The sequence below is a fragment of the Canis aureus genome, chromosome 17, assembly GCF_053574225.1.
Source record: "Canis aureus isolate CA01 chromosome 17, VMU_Caureus_v.1.0, whole genome shotgun sequence".
Lineage (NCBI taxonomy): Eukaryota > Metazoa > Chordata > Mammalia > Carnivora > Canidae > Canis > Canis aureus.
Window position 1 is genome coordinate 55,495,284 of NC_135627.1, and position 20,979 is coordinate 55,516,262.

Consider the following 20,979-nt stretch of genomic DNA (forward strand, 5'->3'; position numbering starts at 1 on the left):
GGCCGTAGATAAGCACTTCGTGATACACCAACCTGATTGTGTTGCTCTCCCCTACGTGACATCTTGCAGTGACGCCATGGCCTCCAGATGAAGGGGCCACGTCCTCCCTGCTGCAGCTGGGGCTGTGTGGGAGCCTCCCCCCAGCCTCTGTGTGCGCCCCTGGGCTCACCCGTGCACCCCCCTTCTGCCCAGTGACCGGCTGGTCCTTCCCAGGCCCAGGCCCAGCGCCCACAGGGCTGTGTTGGATCAGCCTCCCCGGACACCTCCTTCCCAGGTTGTCCCCTCTCCCCGCACTCTCTCTGTGTCTGTTTCTTTTTTTTTTTTTTAAGATTTTATTTATTTATTCATGATAGACATAGAGAGAGAGAGAGAGAGGCAGAGACACAGGAGGAGGGAGAAGCAGGCTCCCCACAGGGAGCCTGACGTGGGACTCGATCCCGGGACTCTAGCATCACCCCCCAGGCCGAAGGTGGGTGCTAAGCCGCTGAGCCCCCCAGATCCTCCTCTGTGCCTGTTTCTGACCTCAGAGGAGCAAGCACATGGACCCAGATAAAGATGGGTATGCTGCGTGTGATGCTCCAGGGTGTGTTGATGACACAGCCCCCTGTTGATGAAGGACTGTCTTCATGTCCCCTTTCAACGTGGAGGGACGTGGTTTTTGAACATCCAGCCCAACAAAGTCTTCTACCTTCATAGCTGACACGCTCTCCCCAGCCAGGGGGTCCCCCCCTCTTCGTCCCACTTGCTCTTAGGACTCTGAGGCGCTGCTCACTTGCTCTGTCCCTTCCCCACCCCCGGATTGTGAACTCTGAGAAGGTTAATAGCCTCTCGTCTGCTGTAGTCTTTCTGGGGCCTAACTGAAATGTAATGGGAACCCCATAAAGTTTGTGGGAGAGGAGGAGCGAAGGAGGGACGCACTGATCCATGGAGAAAGACTATTTCTGCTTCCTAAATACTAGCAGGTGTTTGTTGTCTGAATACTAGGGGTTTAGAACCCCGGCTTGGGGCTGGTTTCTGGAGGCTGAGCTAGAGCTGGAAGTGTCAGCGATGCCACAGGGGGGCACCACACTTCCACTGGGCTCCCTCTGCCAAGCAACGCCGGATCCAAGGACGCATCTTGACCCGGGCTGGTGCCTTGTTCACAGATGCCCGGTGGAGCCAAAATAGGCCTAGAGAGACGACTGGATGAGGGCTGTGGGGGAAATCCGTGCAAGGAGGTGACGGCACCAAGGAGGGGAGCCCTCACTGCACAGGGACCCTCACGTGAGAGAACTCCCCCTCCACTCGGGACAGCATCCCCCCTGCCCCCCGGAGCCAGATCCAGACACCACCACTGTGCCCCCCCGCCCCAGTTTTCATCCTCTGCTAATTAAGCAGGACACCGGGGTTTGTAATAGGGCGATATCTTTCTCCACCCACACTGGGTCCCCACGGGATCCTTTCTTCCTCGCTCAATGATTGATTACAGCTGTCATCAATATTATCACCGTGTCCCCCCCTTTCCTTCCCAAGGGGTCACTGAAACTTCCATCTCAGCCCTTCGAACCCTGGATTTCTGTGTAGGCTGGCAAGAGGAGGGGGGAAAAATCCTTTGAAATCTCAAATACGTATATGTATCTCCTGCGAGGGACTGGGAAATGTAACCATGGAAACCGGCGCATGCCTGTAACCATGGAGACCCATTTAAACCAGCTGGGCCATTGCCTTCTAGAAGCTGGTGGGGCTTGGCTGTTAGGATAGTTAATATGGTCGAGTGATTTCAGTTGTTTAGGTGAGAACCATACAGACATTTTAAGCAATTTTAAGCAAACTGCCAACACTTAAAAGTGTTAGAGGAATAGCCGTTTAAAAGGACTCCCCTCTGTTAGACTAACCTCTGAGAGACCCCCCCAGATCCCTTCCCCGCCCTAATCACATCCATTCAGTAACCACTGTGGAGTGCTGGGCACCCTGGTGGATCCCATCGTATGCGTTCTCCAGGTAATAGACGTTACCTGTTCCATTAGCTTGAATGCCGAGCCACCAATAAAGGGTCTGTTTATGGCCTCTTTACCAGAATCCATCAGAATGTGGCCTTGTGTTTCCAGCAAGTGAGATGTGAACTAGCCTTTTGGCATTGAGAAGGAAACTTCCAGCAGCTGAGGCCCAGAAGTGCTTCCCGGAGCCAGATGACCTGTCAAGCGCGTCCTTTGCCCCGACCCCACCGACCCCACTGTCGTCCCGCAACCACAGCTGCAGAAGCCTGGTGACAGTTTGCTGTGGGCGCTGCTCTGCGGCGCGTTCTGGGCCCCGCCGTGGTTAGAAGAGCCCTGGCGGCGCATCCCTTCCCAGCATGGACCCCCAGGCCGGCCCCGGGAATTCTTGAAACCTCAGGTTTTCTCCCCTGCAAAAGGGCAACAGGCCCCTCTCTTTAGGTTATTTGAGGATAGCTTCCCACAGCTGGCAAGACTGCCACTGTCACGGTCCCGTGTGTCCTGGTCCTGTCTGCACCCCCCTCACCCTCCTATCACCCAAACCTTCATGTGCTTTGGTCCCCTTCTAGGTGACCCCACAGCTGGCCCAAACCTTTCCTACCTCCAACCATGCACCGGGGACCGTGTGGCTCGGCAGGGTGACCGTGGGGATGACACCACTGGGACAGGTGGTACATGCTGCCCGTGGGAAGCTGGCTCTGACCCAAGCCACCAACCCCCCAACACTGTAGCCCACTTCACCCTTCCAACAGTCCACAGTGGATTCTTCTCCTCTGCATGGTACAGATGAGGAAACTGAGGCTGGATGGTGTCTGGGTAAATTTGGGGTCACAGCTAGTGATGGCAGGAAGAGCACGTGAGCCCCGGGCTCGCCTCCGGAGTCTGCTCTGTCCGCTACTGTGGGCCATAGTCCTTCCTAAGGCCCGTGTCCCCCCTGCCCACTGGGGATGGAATCCACGGGTCCCCCCTCCATCAGCCTGTCCCAAAGGCCTCCTCTGGGCTCCCCAGGGAGGGAGCAACTTTCCTCCAACCCTCCACCCACCCCCACGTCAAGTTCCTTGCTCCCCCAATTATTCCCTTTGTCCTGATCCTCAGGCCTCCCTCTCATCTGGCACTTTCCTCTCAGCCTGTCACTGGATCCAAGTCTGTCCTAGCTCATTAAAATCAAATCTTTAAAAATGTGACTCTCTGCTTGTCATCCTCTCTCCTTTTCACAGCCAAACTTCTAGAAAGTCTTCTACCTCCATGTCTAGGCTTCCTGACTCAAGGCTCTGCTGCAACTGTTCTCCCCGTGGCCCCCCAACTTCTAACATAAATGGTCTTGTGCCTTACCCCCTCCCTCCCCTCCCTTCCTTCCTGTCACCTTCCTCCCTTTCTTCTTCCCATCACCCTTCTTCTCCCTCTCCTCCTCCTCCCTCTCTCCCTCTCGACTTCTCCTATCTCCACCCCTTCTGTCCAGAAACAAATAATATAATATATAACATAACATAACATAACATAACATAATATAATATAATATAATATAATTAATATAATATAATACCTTGTTAGGGTACCGGGTCCTGCTCCTCTTTGTAGGACTTTATTGATCAAGTTCTCCCCTTTAATACGTTCCCTAAGCATGACCTTTAATACGTTCTCCTACTCCCTGGCTCTTCCCTCACCACCTATTCCTTACATCTGGTGTCCCTGGAGGTCCTTGACCTGTGAACCCGTGTCACCTCTCTCTAGGGACTGTCAGTGACATGTCTGTAGGTTTAGCCACAACTTTCTTCTGAGTTTCATAGCAGTAGATAAAAATGAAGATTAACCATTGTGAGGCAGGCTCCGCCTCCCCAAGTCACCAACTGCCCTCCACCCAGGGGCCCATCATCATCCTCCAGTCTCTGCCTCTCACCCACCTCACCAGGACCTTGTATATCCTAAATATCTCTTCTTCCGCTCCTTGTCCCATTCCCCTCACCACTGCTTTAGGCCAGGCCCTCGTGCTCTCCTGCTATATTAAAATCACCTCCTTATCCTATACCTCAACCTCTATCAAGCATGATGGTATCAGCTGGGCCTTTCTTTTTTTTTTTTTTAAAGACTTTATTTATTTATGAGAGTCACAGAGAGAGAGAGAGAGAGAGGCAGAGACACAGGCAGAGGGAGAAGCAGGCTCCATGCAGGGAGCCTGATGTGGGACTTGATTCCGGGACCCCAGGATCACGCCCTGAGCTGAAGGCGGCGCTAAACCGCCAAGCCACCAGGGCTGCCCCAGCTGGGCCATTCTAATACCCATACCCAGCCGTTGTTCCAAGACCCTCAAGCCAACATAAAGAAAACGAATTCCTCCCTCCTCTTGTGTCTCTGCCTCTCTCTCTCTCTGTCTCTATCATAAATAAATAAATAAATCTTTAAAAAAAAAGGGGGGGGGCGGAATCCCTGGGTGGCTCAGTGGTTTAGCGCCTGCCTTTGGCCCAGGACGTGATCCTGGAGTCCTGGGATCGACTCCCACATCAGGCTCCCTGCATGGAGCCTGCTTCTCCCTCTGCCTGTGTCTCTGCCTCTCTCTCTCTCTCTCTCTCTCTATGTCTATCATAAATAAATAAATCTTAAAAAAAAAGAAAGAAAATGAATTCCTTTGCATAACAAGAGAGGCCCTTCAAGACCTGGCCCCTGCCTGTCTCCAGCCTCCTCAGCTGCCTCTCTACCTCCCTCACCACTGCCTTTCTAGCTCTGTGGCCACAATACTGAACTCCAAATGTAATAATAATGGCCCCAAGCATTTCTCTCACACTTCCTTGCTTGGCACATTCCATCATTCTTTCTGGAACTGCTTTCTCAATTGGCTCATCACTGCCATCAACATCAGAAAGCACACACCAAAGCTATGTTAATAGCTTCTGCCTTTGGTTCAGGTTGTGATCCTGGGGTCCCAGGATCGAGCTCTGCATCGGGCTCCCTGCATGGAGCCTGCCTCTCCCTCTGCCTGTGTCTCTGCCTCTCTCTCTGTGTCTCTCATGAATAAATAAATAGAATCTTAAAAAAAAAACAAAAAAAAAACCCAGGACCTACAGACATCACCAATTCACACACCAGGTGACAGGTTGTACTAGGTGGTTTGTAGGGTCTCTTCAAATACTGACATTCTGTAAGCAAAGGCATGAAACCAAGTCATCCAGTCAAACCGACCACCATATGAGTGCCTATTGTGTGCAAGGCTTTCACCAAATGTTATAATAAATGAGTAGGAATAGACCCTTACTGGTATCTAGATCAAAGATAAATACAATTAAAGGCCATTTGGATGTGAGATTGGGAAGGTTAAATAGGAAAGACAAAGGAGAGAGCTCGTTTGTTCAGCTAACACTTGTTAGGGCCCAACTCCTCCAGGTTCTGGGTCAGGAGCTGGGGTATAACGATGAAACCACGTGCCCCCTGCCCTCAGTGTGCTCGAGGCCCGGTGAGGCAGACCGACAGACGGCCATCAAATGCAAGAGGCAGGAGGCAAATGGTGCCTAGAGGGGTGCCTGGGTGGCTCAGTCAGCTAAGCATCTGCCTTTGCCTTGGGTCATAATCCTGGGGTCCTGGGATCGAGCCCCAGGTCATCGGGCTCCCTGCCCAGGGGGAGTCTGCTTCTCCCTCTGTCTCTGCCCCTCCCCTGCTCTCATTCTCTCCCTCTCTCTCTCTCTCAAATAAATAAATAAAAATCTTTTAAAAATAATTATTATTATTATTCCTGGAGAGAGAACACAGGACGGAGCATAGACCTCAATAAATCTCCCAGTTGTGGCATCTGGTATGGCTCTTGAAGGGAGAGTTCCGCAGCGAGAGAACAGAATGAACTGAGGAAGCACAGAGTTTGCAGCTGAGGCACCTTGGAAACCATTGATTTTCTCCAGGATGCACACAGCAACCGCTGCGCAACTTGCTCAGAGCTCCAGAGGCTCTTCCAGGGCCCGGGTGGTGATGGGTGATGGGCATCCTGTGTGGCTGGAGCCCACGATGTTGGTTGGGAAGTGGGGAAATACAGCAGGATCACAAAAAGCTAACACACATTTTTGGGATATGCAGAAGGAAAACTAATTTTTAGTTCAATTTAATTTAATCCATCACTAACCTAGTCTTCCTTCTCGGCCCTTCCCACACCTTTGCCTGAACAGAAGTAATACCGAGGCAGCTAATACAATAGTTTCATGATCCATGCGGGTAACGTGTCTCCCAGATAGCTCACCCGGCCCTCTGCTTCTCTTCCCAAGAGAGTGCTGAGGATTATGGTTTTTCCAGCCTCATGATGTCCAGGAACAGTTAACCTAGGACAGCTCGTTTTTCCCCTTGGGTGCTGCCTACCATGCTGGCATTTGAGGCTTAAAGTCTGAGGTTACTTTGGTCTAACTTAGCTGGACTCAACCAGCCAGCAGCACCCTATGGACTCTGAGCCCTCATTGCCCCCCAAGCCCCCCACTCTGAGGTCTGTGACTCCCAATCGACTCTTGCTCGGACACTCTTCCCTGCACAGGACTTTGCTTTAGAACAACATTTTCATTATATGTTGAGTTCCTCAGCTGAACTCTATAGTTTATTGGTGCGATACTGGAATCAAGGCATCTTTGGCCATTGAACCTCAGAAACTCCCTCTGCCCCACCAAGAGAAAATGGTTGCAACCAGGAGCAATTCAAAATATTTAAAAGCAAAAAAAAAAAAAAATTAAAGGCCCTTGAAGAGATACCTGCATTCTCATGTTTATAGCAGTATTTTTCACTATAGCCAAGACATGGGAGTGACCCAAGTGTCCATCGATGGATGAACGAATAAACTGTGACGTGTACATACAATAGCATGTTATTCAGCCTTTATTTTTTTGTTTTTTCCTTTATTTTTTTTAATAATAAATTTATTTTTTTATTGGTGTTCAATTTGCCAACATACAGAATAACACCCAGTGCTCATCCCGTCAAGTACCCCCCCTCAGTGCCCGTCACCCGTTCACCCCCCCGCCCTCCTCCCCTTCCACCACCCCTAGTTCGTTTCCCAGAGTTAGGAGTCTTCATATTCAGCCTTTAAAAGGAAGGAAGTCCTGTCACGTGCTACCAAATGAATGAACCTTTAGCGTATCGTGCTAAGTGAAATAGGACAAATACTATATGATCCTACTTGTAGGATCCAAAGTAGTCAGAATCATAGAAACAAAGGGACTTCAGAGAGGGAGGCAGGGGAGACATCTGTTTAGTAGATATGGAGTTTCATACTTGCAAGACTAGTAAGTTCTGGAGATCTGCTTTATGGCAATGTTGAGTACTTCATACTACTGAACTAATGTTAAGATGCTAAATATTAGGTTATGTGGGATTTTTTTTACCACAATTAAAAAAAATTAAAAACAAAGAAAGAAACCCAAAATATTTTATAAGCCTGTAGAGCATAAGCACAGCGCAATCTAAGTGGACCCTGGCCCTTATGAACCCAATCAGGCAACCAGAACAGGCTGTGAACCCCCAGAATGACTCAGGTAGGGCAGATGGGCACAGGTGCACCCTCTAAGAAGGCCTCCGTCCTCCCTAACTTACCTATGTTCTGCTCCCTCTCCAAGCACATTTTTACCCACTCTCTTCTCCTATCTCTTCTATCACTCGCTCCTCTGTTCTTCTCTCCACAATTTCTCATGCCTGAGAAGACTTTTATTTCATTTATCGCTCATTGATTTTAGGTGCAAGGAGCAGAATTGACTCTGGCAGAGTCAAGGGACAAAATAACTCACCAGAAGGCATTGGATAGCCTGCAGGACCCTTGGGAGGGCCAGAACCAGGTACCAAGGCTCTGCAGCGAGGAACAAGGCTCACAATAAGGCCTTAGAAACACCACTGTTGCCATGAACACTGGACTCCACAGGTTCCTCCACTGACAACACTGGGCACAGGACGCAGCCGAGGTCACTGTCGTCACCCAAGGCCGGAATAGTCTCTGTGCTACACTTGCTTCTTCCAAATCCCAGCTTTCAAATCAAAGTCAGGGAAGATGGATCTGACTGGCATGTGCCTCACTTATTTTTAAGGGAAGCTAGGAAAGCAAGTATCTGGTATTTTCTGATTCTATAGTAGGTGCAGGCTCTGCTCAAATAGAGAACAGGGCTTCAAAGTTTGTATGGTCAGTATGCCTGGCATGCTCTAGGTTTCCCTCATTTTCCCTCATTTTCCTACTATTACTTGCCTGGTTGTCCTGGAAATTAGGGACAGGCTTGCCAGGCTTAGCAAATAAAAATACTAGATGCCCAGCTCAATCTGAATTTCAGCTAAACAGCAAATAATTTCTTAGTGTAAGTATGTCGCATGCAATATTGAGAACATACTTATATTTTAAAAGTTTTCATTAACTACTTGAAATTCATATTTAACAGGGCACCGTGCTTTTTATCTAGCAGCCCTCCTTGGGGCTGTCTCGTCTATATGTCACCACACTTTTTCTACACTCCCTGGTTCTGGGGTCACACTCAAGATGCTCACCTGCAAAATCCATATTCAAGACAAAAGCCTCACTGTCTAATCCTGGCTATAAATGCCCCAAGTTGGAAATGACCCAGTGTTCCTCTTTGCTTTCCTCCCATAACAGATTTTCACCTCCTCCAAATCAGATACCTGCCTAGAACCAACTAAGGGGAAACTTATGTCCTTGGGAAAGTGAAGGAGAAAGACACATTAATATTCTAAAAACAATTACCCAGTTGCAACAAGGAAAAGTAGAGTAAGCAGTGCAGAAAGATTTCATGAATTTTTTATAGCGGCCTCTCAAATTCTAGGACCTCAGGTTTACTATGACTCACACTTAACAGGGCTCTAATAGGAGGTGAAACTATAAAGTAATGAAACGGATTTTCGTGTGCTGGGTATGGAAATGAGTCTCTGTGAGTCAACGATTACTGTAGCTCTCACCTCCCACGTGGCAAGGTGGATCCATAATCCAACTGCCAATTTGTTCCTTTGATGTGAAAAGGCAAATGATTTTCAAAGCCACCACATTTGAATGTAGTATAGGAAATTATAGGACTATTTTGTAAGGTTACTTGAAATCATAAATAACACAAACAAGGCACACTTTGTCCAATTCTAAGGCCAACAGGCACAAGGACTTCAGTCACTTACTCGGGTCTTATGTAAGGAATAATGAGACTTTTCCAAACCAATGTCAGCTCTCTCTGGGCTGCCGGCCGGACCACAGTGGGATCGTTCCAAGCCACAGAAAAGAAACGGTGTCTTTGAGAGCCGATGTGCATGTTAGAACGTATTTCATCAGCCAGCCTCGGGCCCTTGGGAAGAGAACTGATTTCTGTATTTGCCTAAATCAAACCTTTTTTTCACTTCCTCAAACATGCTTGTCCTTCTCATTTGGGGGGCCTTTGTGCACACTGTTCCCTCTCCCTAGGATTCTCTTCCATGCTCCATCTAGTTAACTCCCCGAGGCCTTTGTTCAAAATTACTGCCTCCAGAAAAAGTCAATTCTCTGACCCCCCCAACCCAGACTGGATTGGGACCCCTCTTTATACTTTCAGAGTTCACTCTACCATTTTATCTCAGTTTATTAGGATACAGTTCTGAGATCTGGGTGCAAATATCTTATCTCCCTGTCTTCCTGAGTAATGAGAATTTCATCTGGACACAAACCAGCCAGAGACCAATTTCCCAGCATCCCTTGCAGCTAGGTGCAGCCCTAGGATGAGCCCCTTCCCAATGTGAAGAGTTCACCTCCTGAGGGTCACCTTTGGAAGGAAAGGAGCACACACACCCCCTCCCTTTCCTTTTTCTTTCTCTCACTGGCTAGGAGGCAAATACAATGGTGAATGGCCTTCACATTTGCAGGGATGAGGGATGAAAAGGACTTGCGTCTCCATCCCCGTAGAACCTTCCGATCAACCCTCAACTAATGATCAGGAGTTGAGGAGGCATTAACCTATTTTCTTATTTCAGCCACTGTTTTGTGTCTCTTATTAAGGCATCTAGCAATCTCCAGCAAAGGCAGGGTGGGACCCAGGGCCACTTGACCAGAGTCCAAACTCTGAGCCACTGCAATATGTTGTTTTTCCACAGCACCCACCTCTTCTCTACCATGCACCTTACATCATATATCACAGATCACACAGTGGAACACTTTGACAAAGGTGATTCTCACTTCCTGGATCTACGTTAGATCCCAGAGTGCATGAGAGATGGCACCCTCCAAGAGTTTTTTCCCATACTCTTTCCTTCTCACTCAATTCTCGTGTATGTTTTTACCTCTGGGAGCCTCTGGTAAGGTCCTCAGGACCACCTTCATGTCTATTATTATAAATAAGTAATTTGGCTTCCTACATGCCAGTCAGCAGGCCATTCCCCAGGTTAGGAAAAAGGAAAGCCCGCCACGGCCAAGAATCTTGGTGTCTCCCAGAGGTCAGTGTTCCCTGAAGCTGTCCCTCTGCCACTAATGTGAGCGGTTTCAGAAATGATGGCAGCAGAGCTGAAGAACTGCTCTCAACTTTCACCTGGGGAGGAAACAGGTTAGCTTTTTCTGCACAATTTTTAATTTTTTTCTATGCCACATAAATTTTACATAAATGCAAGTCATATGTGCTTTTATTGTTTTAGTGCAACGCTTTTTCTTTTCCACTTGGTTTCCTCTTTCCTTTCCTATTCTTCCTCCCTCCCAACACCAGACATTCCCATACCAACCCACTCACAAGCTGGATCACCAGCCAACTGTGCGTTCTCGCAGATTTTTCTCCATGCTCACAAACTTGGGTATAGGGATTTGGAGGGGTTCTTATCTCTTTTTTTGCTTTACAAAAAATATACACACTTTTATATATAACCCTACACAGGCCTCAGCTCAGTGTATATTTTATACTTTTCTGCATTTTTCTCTTCTCACTTAACAGTACCTCCTGGAAATCTCTCGAAGTCAGCGGGTTTAGATTTAATTCAGTCTCTTTAATGCCTGAACAATAACTTATGATGTTGTGCACTGTAAATTATTCATCCATGGGCTTTGTTTCCAAACAAACATGTTGCAATGGCATCCATGTACGTGTGTCTTTTTGAACAAGTGGTTTTGTCTCTGTGGGATATTCCCAGGTATAGGCTTTCAAAATATATATGAATTTTTAATTTCAGTAAATATTATTTTCAGTTGCAATTGCTTGCTTCCCTAGAGCCAACCTTTTCCCCTTCCACTCCCTAGTTCTCTTTCCCCACTTCCCTGTTACATCCTTCCTGTTTTTACTTTCCGTAGTTAAAAAGCTGGCGTGTTTATTTTAGGTCTAATCTGATAGGCGAAGATTTGTGCTAATCTATGAAAATGCAATAAACATTATTTTAAGAATCATCATATTAAAAGGCTCAACAGGAAGAAGCCCTCTTCTGAAAGGAACCAAGTGATTAAAAGTGTGGATATACTCTCCCTCTGCCCCTCTCCCAGCTCCTGCTCACACTCTTCCCATCTGACTTCAGCTCAGGTCATGATCTCAGGGTCCTGGGATCGAGCCCCACATAGGACTCCCTGCTCCTCGGGGAACCTGTGTGTCCCTCTCCCTCTGCCCCTGCCCCCCATGCCCTGTCTCTCTCTTTCTCTGTCTCTCTCTCTTAAATAAATAAATGAATTCTTTTAAAAATAAAAGAGCATGGCTATAGGTATGTAATGTGATACTTATTTTTCCTCTTTCTATATTTAATCAAGATATATGCTCACAAATGCCCAAGCACTATGGCAACTAAATATTATCAGTAGCAAATTATGCAATATCCTGCCAGTGTTTCTTACGTAACTCATTATACGGAGTATTACTTTCCTGAGGCATACATTGTCCCCCAAATCCCGCTCTCGGGGCTATTTATTCATTGAACAAATATTTATGGAGTTACTGCTACATGCTAGGCACCGTGCTGAATGATGGGGATAGAGCAGTGAATAAGATGGACAAGGTCCCACTCTTACAGAGCTCCTTTTCCAGCTGAAGAGAAAGATAGTAAGCAACTAATTACACATGTATTTGCATAATATTTTTCCAAGTTTTTAAGTTTTTATTTATTCATGTAAGTAACCTCTACACCCAACGTGAGGCTCAAACTCACAACCCCCAGATCAAGAATCACATGCTCCTCCGACTGAACCAGCCAGATGCCCCTGGATAATAATTTTATTGTGATCAAATACGCACAACACAAAAATTAGTTATGCCACTATATTGTGTTTCTTATTAAAGTTGCCTTTATCCAATGAATGCGGATTTAAACATGTTTAGGTGTACTGTTCAGTGGCTGTAAGTACATCCACATTGTTGTGCAGTTGTCAACACCTTCCATCCCCATAGCTCTTTCCATCTTACAAAACTGTGTAACTCTGTACCCATTAGCCGCTAACTCCCCATTCTCTCCCAGCCCTTGGCAACCATCAATCTGCTTTTTTATCTCTATGTATTTGACTACACTCATGCAGGTGGATCATATAGTATGTCTTTTTGTGACTGGCTTATTTCCTATGTGTGGTCAAGGTTCATTCATGTTGTACTATGGACAGAATTTCCTTTCTTTTTAAGGCTGAACAAATCTTATTGTACGTACAGCCCATATTGTGTTTACCTAGTCATCAGGGGACACTCACTCGGGTTGTTTCTACCTTTGGATATTTTTAAACGTTCTTTTCTTTTCTTTTTTAGAGAAGCTTAAGCTTCCACACTGGATTCAAATAAGCTTCCACACTAGACTGGTGAAGACTGGTGAATTATTTCTTCCACATAACTTTACTACACATTCCCAGAGTAAATATATGTTTGAACTACTATTTTAAAAATATTCACCAATATTTGCCCTCTCTAGCTTTCCTTCCCTTGCTTTGTCACTATTAAAATAGTAAAGCTGGCTGAGTGAAGTAAGCCAGTCGGAGAAGGACAAACATTATATGTTCTCATTCATTTGGGGAATATAAATAATAGTGAAAGGGAATATAAGGGAAGGGGGAAGAAATGTGTGAGAAATATCAGAAAGGGAGACAGAACGTAAAGACTGCTAACTCTGGGAAACGAACTAGGGGTGTTGGAAGGGGAGGAGGGCGGGGGGTGGGAGTGAATGTGTGACGGGCACTGGGGGTTATTCTGTATGTTAGTAAATTGAACACCAATAAAAAATAAAAATAAAAAAAAATTAAAAAAAAAAACAAAAAAAACAAAAAAAATAAAATAAAATAGTAAAGCTGTGTTGGGATCCCTGGGTGGCTCAGCTGTTTAGCGCCTGCCTTTGGCCCAGGGCGTGATCCTGGAGTCCCAGGATTGATTCCCACATCAGGCTCCCTTCCTTGAGCCAGCTTCTCCTCACTCTGCCTGTGCCTCTGCCCCCCTCTCTCTGTGTCTTTCATGAATGAATAAATGAAATCTTTTTAAAAAATAAAATAAAATAGTGAAGCTGTGTTCATTGCTCCAGAGGAGGTTGGGGCAGGGCAAAAAGTTTTTCCAGGGGTTTCTTCGGCTGCTGTTGTCCAATGACCTAGGTACTTAAGGAAATAGAACCAACCAGATTGGACTCTAAGTATCTTAACAGACAGCTTCATGGACAGATAACACTTAAGACAAAGCGGTCACTCCCCAATGCCTTCTTGTCCTCCTCTTCCTCCCTCCAACTGTAGAAACTTAATCCTACATAACTTTAGAATCTTTTGGGACCCCAAATATGATTTCTACCACAATGGTTGAATGGAATCTTGAAGTATAAGTTGTTACATTTCTTGCCCACCTAAGCTGTGGACTAGGATCCTTACTCCTCTACCCAGTGAATGATGTAATTACAGTGGTGTTAGATGCTGTCAAGGAAGGACGGATTCTATGGGAGCCTAGGACAGGGGCCTCATCTGGATGGTGGGGGGAAGGGCTAGCAGATGAGCAGGCTAGGCTTCCTTAGATTTGAGCTGAGATCAAAGATGAACATGAAGCCACTGGATGGAGGCCATGGGCCAAGAAGTTGCATCTTCTCCTCAGTGCTGCCAGCCCACATTCCCACATCCTCTTCCAGAAAAAATCCCCAACCATTGCTTTGTTACTAGGAAAACCTGTCCAGCACTCCCCCTTATAAAAACTCTACTTTCCCAATTCTTATGAATACTGCTGAGGTGTCCAAAACTCCATGTGGATGTCATCGGTTTCTAGGAGTTCTATATTTGGAATTCTCTAGACACTAAGATGCCATCTTGATCTTTGCAGCTTACTTCTGAACGTCTGAGCATTCTTCATACAGCCCAGACATATCAGCTCCCATGTGTTTTCCCTAGCATGTTCCTATTCAATCCTAACACTCTATCCCTTATCAGACAAAGCCATCGTGTTGAGAGACAAACAAAGGAAAAATATTTTTCCCACATCATTAATTACTCCACTTTTAAGCAGACACAAACACTTTTCCTCTTTGGATTTGAAACAGCTACTATGGCTGCCAGCTGGGACCCCCGCAGGCTTCAAGAGCATTAATCACCAGACTAAAGCTTTGTTCTTTTAAGGAAAATAAGAGTAAATTAAAGACACACTCAGATATTTTTCCCCTGGTTGGAAAAGGCACCTAATTTGGCAACTAATTTCTCACATACTCACCAGTGATTTTTTTTTCCCAGTAACTATAATTCTAGTAAATTTCTATTGAACTATAAGGAATTAAAATTTAACTTTTTTTAAGATTTTATTTATTGGGACGCCTGGGTGGCTCAGCGGTTGAGCCTCTGCTTTCAGCTCAGGGCCTCATCCCGGGGTCTGGGGGTCAAGTCCCGCATCGGGCTCCCCACACGGAGCCTGCTTCTCCCTCTGCCTGTGTCTCTGCCTCTCTCTTTCTGTGTCTCTCATGAATAAATAAATAAAATCTTAAAAAAAGAAAAATTTTATTTATTTGAGAGAGAGAGAGAGAAAGAGAGAGAGAGCACACGCATGCACACGTGCATGAGGGAGGGTGGCGAGCAAAGGGAGAGGGAGAAGCAGACTCCCCACTGAGCAGGAAGTTGGATATGGGGCTCCATCTCAGGACCTGGAGAGCATGGCCTGAGCGAAAGGCAGAAACTTAACCTGCTGAGCCACCCAGGTGCCCCTCACTATTTAGTCTAAACCCATTTTGTAGCTCCAAACTCATATCCAATTATGTACTACATCTCCCCTTAAATATGTCATGGGCATTTAAAAGGGGAAAAAAATTGTCTAGACTCAGGATTCTGACACAAAATGTGTGGGGTATTTCCACACGAGAAAGTCTTTTTTGAAGATGTGTTTATTTATTTTAGAGAGAGAAAGCAAGAGAGCAAGGGGAGGGGCAGAGGGAGAGAGGGATCCCAAAGCAGACCCGCCCTGAGTGCAGAGTGGAGCCTGATGCAGGGCTCCATCCCAGGACCCTGAGATCATGACCAGAGCCCAAACCAAAAGTCAAGAAACCCAGCTGACTACACCACCCAGGCACCCCATGCCACCCGTACCTCTGACCAAGGGATTCTCATGCCCCTCTTCTCTGGTTCCATGACTTGCTAGAATGCCTCACAGAACTCAGGGAAACACTTTGCTCACTACTACAGGTCTGCTGTGGGGAGGTACACAACTCAGGAACAGCCGAATGGAAGAGCCGCACAGGACACGGTTCGGGGGGTAGGGGGGCAGGGGGGTGGGAATGTGTGCAGAGCTTCTGGGTCCCCTCTGGAAATGCCATCCTCTCAGTACCTCCAAGCAGTCACTGATTCAGAAGCTCTCCAAATGCTGTTGTTTAGATTTTTAAGGAGGACTCATCACATTGGCACAACTGATTAATTCATTGGCCATTGGTAATTAGGTCCATCTCCAGCCCCTCTCCTTTTTCCAAGGGTGAGGGGAGATTGGAAAGTTCCAACCCTCTGGTAAGGAGCCTCCATCCTACAAGAGTCACCTCATTAGCATAAAATCAAGTGTGGTTGAGAGGAGCTTATTCTTTTTTTTTTTTAAATATTTTATTTCTCTATTCATGAGAGACACAGAGAAAGAGGCAGAGGGAGAAGCAGGCTCCCTGCAAGGAGCCTGATGCGGGGCTCGATCCCAGGACCCCGGGATCAGGCCCTGAGCCAAAGGCAGACGCTCAACCACCAAGCCCCCCAGGTGCCGAGGGGGCTTGTTATGAATAATCTCCTCTCACCCTAGCACTCAGGAAGTGACAAGGGTCTTAGAAGTTCTGTGCCAGGAACTGGGAGCAGACACCAAAGGCATATTTCTTTTTATGTCACAACATCTCAAGGTAATCATGTCCAAAGCTGAAGATTCTCTTTTTCTCTTATTTTCTTCTAAGTGGGCTCCATGCCCAATGTGGGGCTTGAACTCACGACCCTGAGCTCAGGAGTCACACGCTCTACCAACTGAGCCAACCAGGCACCCCCCAAAATGGTCTTTTTCCCCAAATGAATAAATATTGTCAATCCCCACCCATGCACCCAGTATCTTGCAGACCCCGGGAGGCATGTACACAAGCTGTCCTCTTTGCCTCGACTGCTTCTTCCTGTTCAACACCCACCTGGCTTCCAGCCAGCCTTCCAGACTTCAGCCTAGATGTCACTGTGCTTCAGAAGCGTCCCCTGACCCTCTCCCAGTCCAAATGGTATTCCCTCCTGTCCCCTACCTTCTCCATAGCGCTTATCACAGCTTTTATTGATGTTTGATGATGGTTTTTATACTGTCTGGCTCCCCAGCTAGTTGTGAAGGTGCCAAGCGACATGGTCCTTGCAGCCACAGACAGCGCAGGGCCTGTGTGCGCCCCTGTCCCCATGGGGCTGCTCCTCCTGCTGGGGTTGAGAGCCTGCAGGCCCGCAGCCTCTGCTCTCCACTAAGGCTGGCAGAACGGTGGCCAAGGTTTACGAACATGGAATGTGGGGATGTGGAGGACAAATCAGAGAGCTACAGAGGCCTGAAAAACTTAAAGGGAAAAATAAAAGACCTATTGTCTTCAATAAGATGGTGGTTAAGCAAATGATGGCATAGGCTATAACCACAGACACAAACGCAGTATGTTGCTACACTTTAATGTTACATTAAGGAAGTCATTCGGAAAAATATAATGCCATCCTAGGTTTTAGTAATCAAATATATGCATGGAAAATGTCCCCAAGGACATATGCATCATTATACATAAGCTTGATGTATTGGGACTGAGGATGACTCTAATATTCTTTTAGAGTCTACGGTTTATAAAGTTTTGACAACATGGGGATCCCTGGGTGGCTCAGCGGTTTAGTGCCTGCCTTCGGCCCAGGGCGTGACCCCGGGGTCCCAGGATCGAGTCCCATGTCGGGCTCCCTGCATGGAGCCTGCTTCTCCCTCTACCTGTGCCTCTGAGTCTCTCTCTGTGTCTCTCATGAATAAATAAATAAAATCTTAACAAACAAACAAAAAAAACCCTACTACATGCATTTAAAGGGAATAACAATAATGCAAGAGAACTTTCATGTCAGACATCACATGGGGAGCTACATCTGTCTCCATGTCAGGATCCCTATGTGTGGGTAAGGAGCCCCTGGGTGGTGCCGCCAAGTGAGTGACCAGCTCTTGGTTTCAGCTCAGTCATGCTCTCAGGATCGAGATATTGAGGCCTGTGTTAGGCTCTGCGCTCTGCTCTCAGCTAGGAAGCTAGGAATCTGCTTGGATTCCTTCTTTCCCTCCCCTGCTCTCCTTCTGCCCCTCTCCCTGCTTGCTCACACAGTCATTCTCTCTCTCTCTCCCCCTCTCTCTAAAATAAATCAATCAATCAAATCTTCTTTTCTTTTTTTTTAAAGATATTGTATGTGCACATAATGTGTAAGATTCTTCAAAAGCCTGTATTTTTGCACAGAAAAGAGCTCAGGTTTTGAAATCTAAGTAACCAGATTTAAATCATGACTTCAAAAAAAATTTTTTTTAAATAATAAATCATGACTTCACCTCTTTTTTTTTAAAGATTTTATTTATTTATTAATGAAAGACACAGAGAGAGGCAGAGACATAGGCAGAGGGAGAAGCAGTGAACCTGATGGGACTCGATCCCAGGGCTCTGGGATCATGGCCTGAGCTGAAGGCAGACGCTCAACCACTGAGCCACCCAGTGTCTGCTTCACCCGTGACTTCACCTCTTATAAGTTGTTTGCTATTCCATGAATTAGATAACATCTAGGGATGTTGTGAAGAGTGAATGGAATGTACGCCACCTTGTAAAATGGCCAAAATCTGTGACATGGACACCACCAAACACTGGCAAGCACTGGCAGCAACAAAACTCTCCTTCTTTGCTGGTAGAAATGCAAAATGGTACGGCTACTCTGGAAGACGGTTTGGCAGCTTCTTACAAAATTAGACATATTTTTACCATACAAATCCAGCAATTGCACTTCTTAGTTCTATCCAAAGCAGTTGAAACCTTAGGTCCACACAAACCCTGTACGTGGATGTTTATGACAAATTTATTTATATTGCAAAAACTGAGAAGCAACCAAGATATCCGTCAGTGGGTGAATGGGCAAAGAAAGTGTGGTCCATCCAGATAATGGAATACTGGTCAGTGTTAAACATAAATGAGCTATCAAGCCATGAAAAGACATGGAGGAAACTTAACTATGTACCACTAAGTGAAAGAAGCCGATCTGAAAAGGCTCTATACTGTATGATTCCAACTACATGACGCTCTGTAAAGGGTAAAATTGTAAAGACAGTAAAGAGGTCAGTGGTTGCCAGAGCGGAGAGTAGGGGAAGTGATGAATATACAAAGCACAGAGGATTTTTAGGGCAAATAAAATACCCTGCTCTGTATCTTATAATGACAGATATAGGTCATTATACATCTGTCTAAACCCTTGGAAAATACAATAGGCTGAAGCAAGATGGACATCTTCAGTTTCATCCTGATTCTTGGGGACACAGGTCTATTTTTGTCCTGCTGGGGAATGACAAAGAACATTGACATTTAGTGCTTTAGTGGAAGAAGAGGAGTCCATGAAAGTCTCTGAATAAGAATAAACAGGTAGAGGAAAAGCAGTTAAAAATGTTTTTGTTTAACTTTGGAAGAAGAGAGAATTTTAAAGAGGGAGTAATTACTGTGTCTAATGCTGCACTGAGTACAGCTAATGTGTCCAAGGCATTTGGAAATTGCAGCACTACGTTCAGTAAGAAGAATCCACAAGGAAATTAGAAAATACTTTGATATGAATAAAAATGAGTGGCTCGGAAGTTGAGTGTCTGCCTTTGGCTCAGGTCATGATCCCGGGGCCCTGGGATCAAGTCCCGCATCAGGCTTACCACTTCTCCCTCTGCCTCTCTCTGTGTCTTTTTTCATGAATAAACAAATAAAATCTTTTTTTAAAAAAAAGAGAAAGAAATGAAAATGAAAACAAATTAGAGCTTGCATATTTGCTGTGAGGGAAATTAATAGCTCTAAACACCTTTTAGAAAGAAGAAACCTAATAAGCTAAGCTTTCACCTTATGACATTGGAAAATGAGAGGCAAATTAAACCCAAAACAAGCAGAGAAAGGAAATACTGAGAAGTAGAACAGAAATTAGAGAGTAGAAAAACAATAGAGAAAATCAATGAACTCAAAAATTGGTTCTTTGAAAAGATCAACATAGTTGACAAATCATTAGTGAGGGTGGCCAAGGGGAAAGAAAAGAAATTCAAAGTACTAGAATCAGAAATGAAAGAGGGAACATTATGGGGCACCCTGCTGGCTCAGTGGGTAGAGCACATGCCTCTCAGTCTTGGGGTCCTGAGTTCAGCCCCCACGTTAGGCACAGAACTTACTTTAAATAAGTAAATAAGTAAGTAAGTAAGTAAATAAATAAATAAATAAATAAATAAATAAATAAATAAATAAAAAGACTGATATATTTAAAACTAAAAAAAAGAAGAAGGGACTTTTCTACTGACCCTCCAGAAATGAAAAGATTGTAAGAGAATACAATGAGCAGCTATATGTCAGCAAATTAGATAACTTAGGAGAGAGAGATGGTCAAATTCCTAGAAACACAGAAACTATTAAAACTGGTTCAAGAGGAACTAGGAGTGAGGCTAAAAGCCTCCTGGGTGCCTGGGAGGTAAGAAAGGGCAGATGTGCATAGACTGTTCTTTGAAGAAGCTTGGCTATGGGGGCATCTGGGTGGCTCAGTCCGTTAAGCATCTGTCTTTGGCTCATGTCATGATCCCAAAGTCCTGGGATCCTGCCCTGCAACAGGCTCCCTACTCAATGGAGAGTCTGCTTCTCCCTCTCACCTTCATCCTGGTCATACTTGTGCTTTTCCTCTCTCTCTCTCTCTCTGAAATAAATAAAATGTAAAATAATAATAATGAGTTTTTTTGGCCCAAAGAATCAGGGTTTGGGGGGAAGGGGAGCTTGGGGGATTTTGTTTTTGTTTTTCTGGTTCTGTTTTCAGGATGCAGAGACTTTCTTTTTCTCTTTTTTCAAAGTTTTTTTTTTTTTTTTTAATGATAGTCACACAGAGAGAGAGAGAGAGAGGCAGAGACACAGGCAGAGGGAGAAGCAGGCTCCATGCACCGGGAGCCCAACGTGGGATTCGATCCCGGGTCTCCAGGATCGCACCCTGGGCCAAAGGCAGGCGCTAAACCGCTGCGCCACCCAGGGATCCCCCCTCTTTTTTCAAAGTTTTATGTCATGTAGGTCCCACACCCAATGTGCAGCTTGAACTCATGAGCCAGAGATCAAAAGTCACACGCTCTACCAAGCCAGCCAGCCAGGGCCCCAGGATGCAGAAACTTGACCATAGTTGAACAATAAGGGACCAAAGGAGATGAGAGGTTGAGGACATAAGAGGAGAGAGAGGAACAGGAGGAGGTGGCAGGAGATGGGATGGTGTCCAGAAGGAGAACGTGGGTGCCATGCCTGCCCTCAGTCACGGGGACCAGGGTGTGGGGAGATAAGTGGCCTCTATTTGGAAGGTCCACACGGAGAGTCAGGCTTCTGTTAAGGCAAGAAGGTGCAGGGGATATAGACTGAGACTGTGATTTCAAATGAATTAGATGCCTCCGAGGTCATAAAGAGAATAATT

General features: G+C 46.0%; 1 non-coding gene across 1 annotated transcript; it reads right to left on the reverse strand.

The window, feature by feature from the left end:
- Positions 1–16,256: 16,256 nt before the first annotated feature.
- Positions 16,257–16,329, reverse strand: TRNAR-CCU (transfer RNA arginine (anticodon CCU)). The gene has a single exon. It is a non-coding gene; the product is annotated as a tRNA-Arg (tRNA).
- Positions 16,330–20,979: the final 4,650 nt, after the last annotated feature.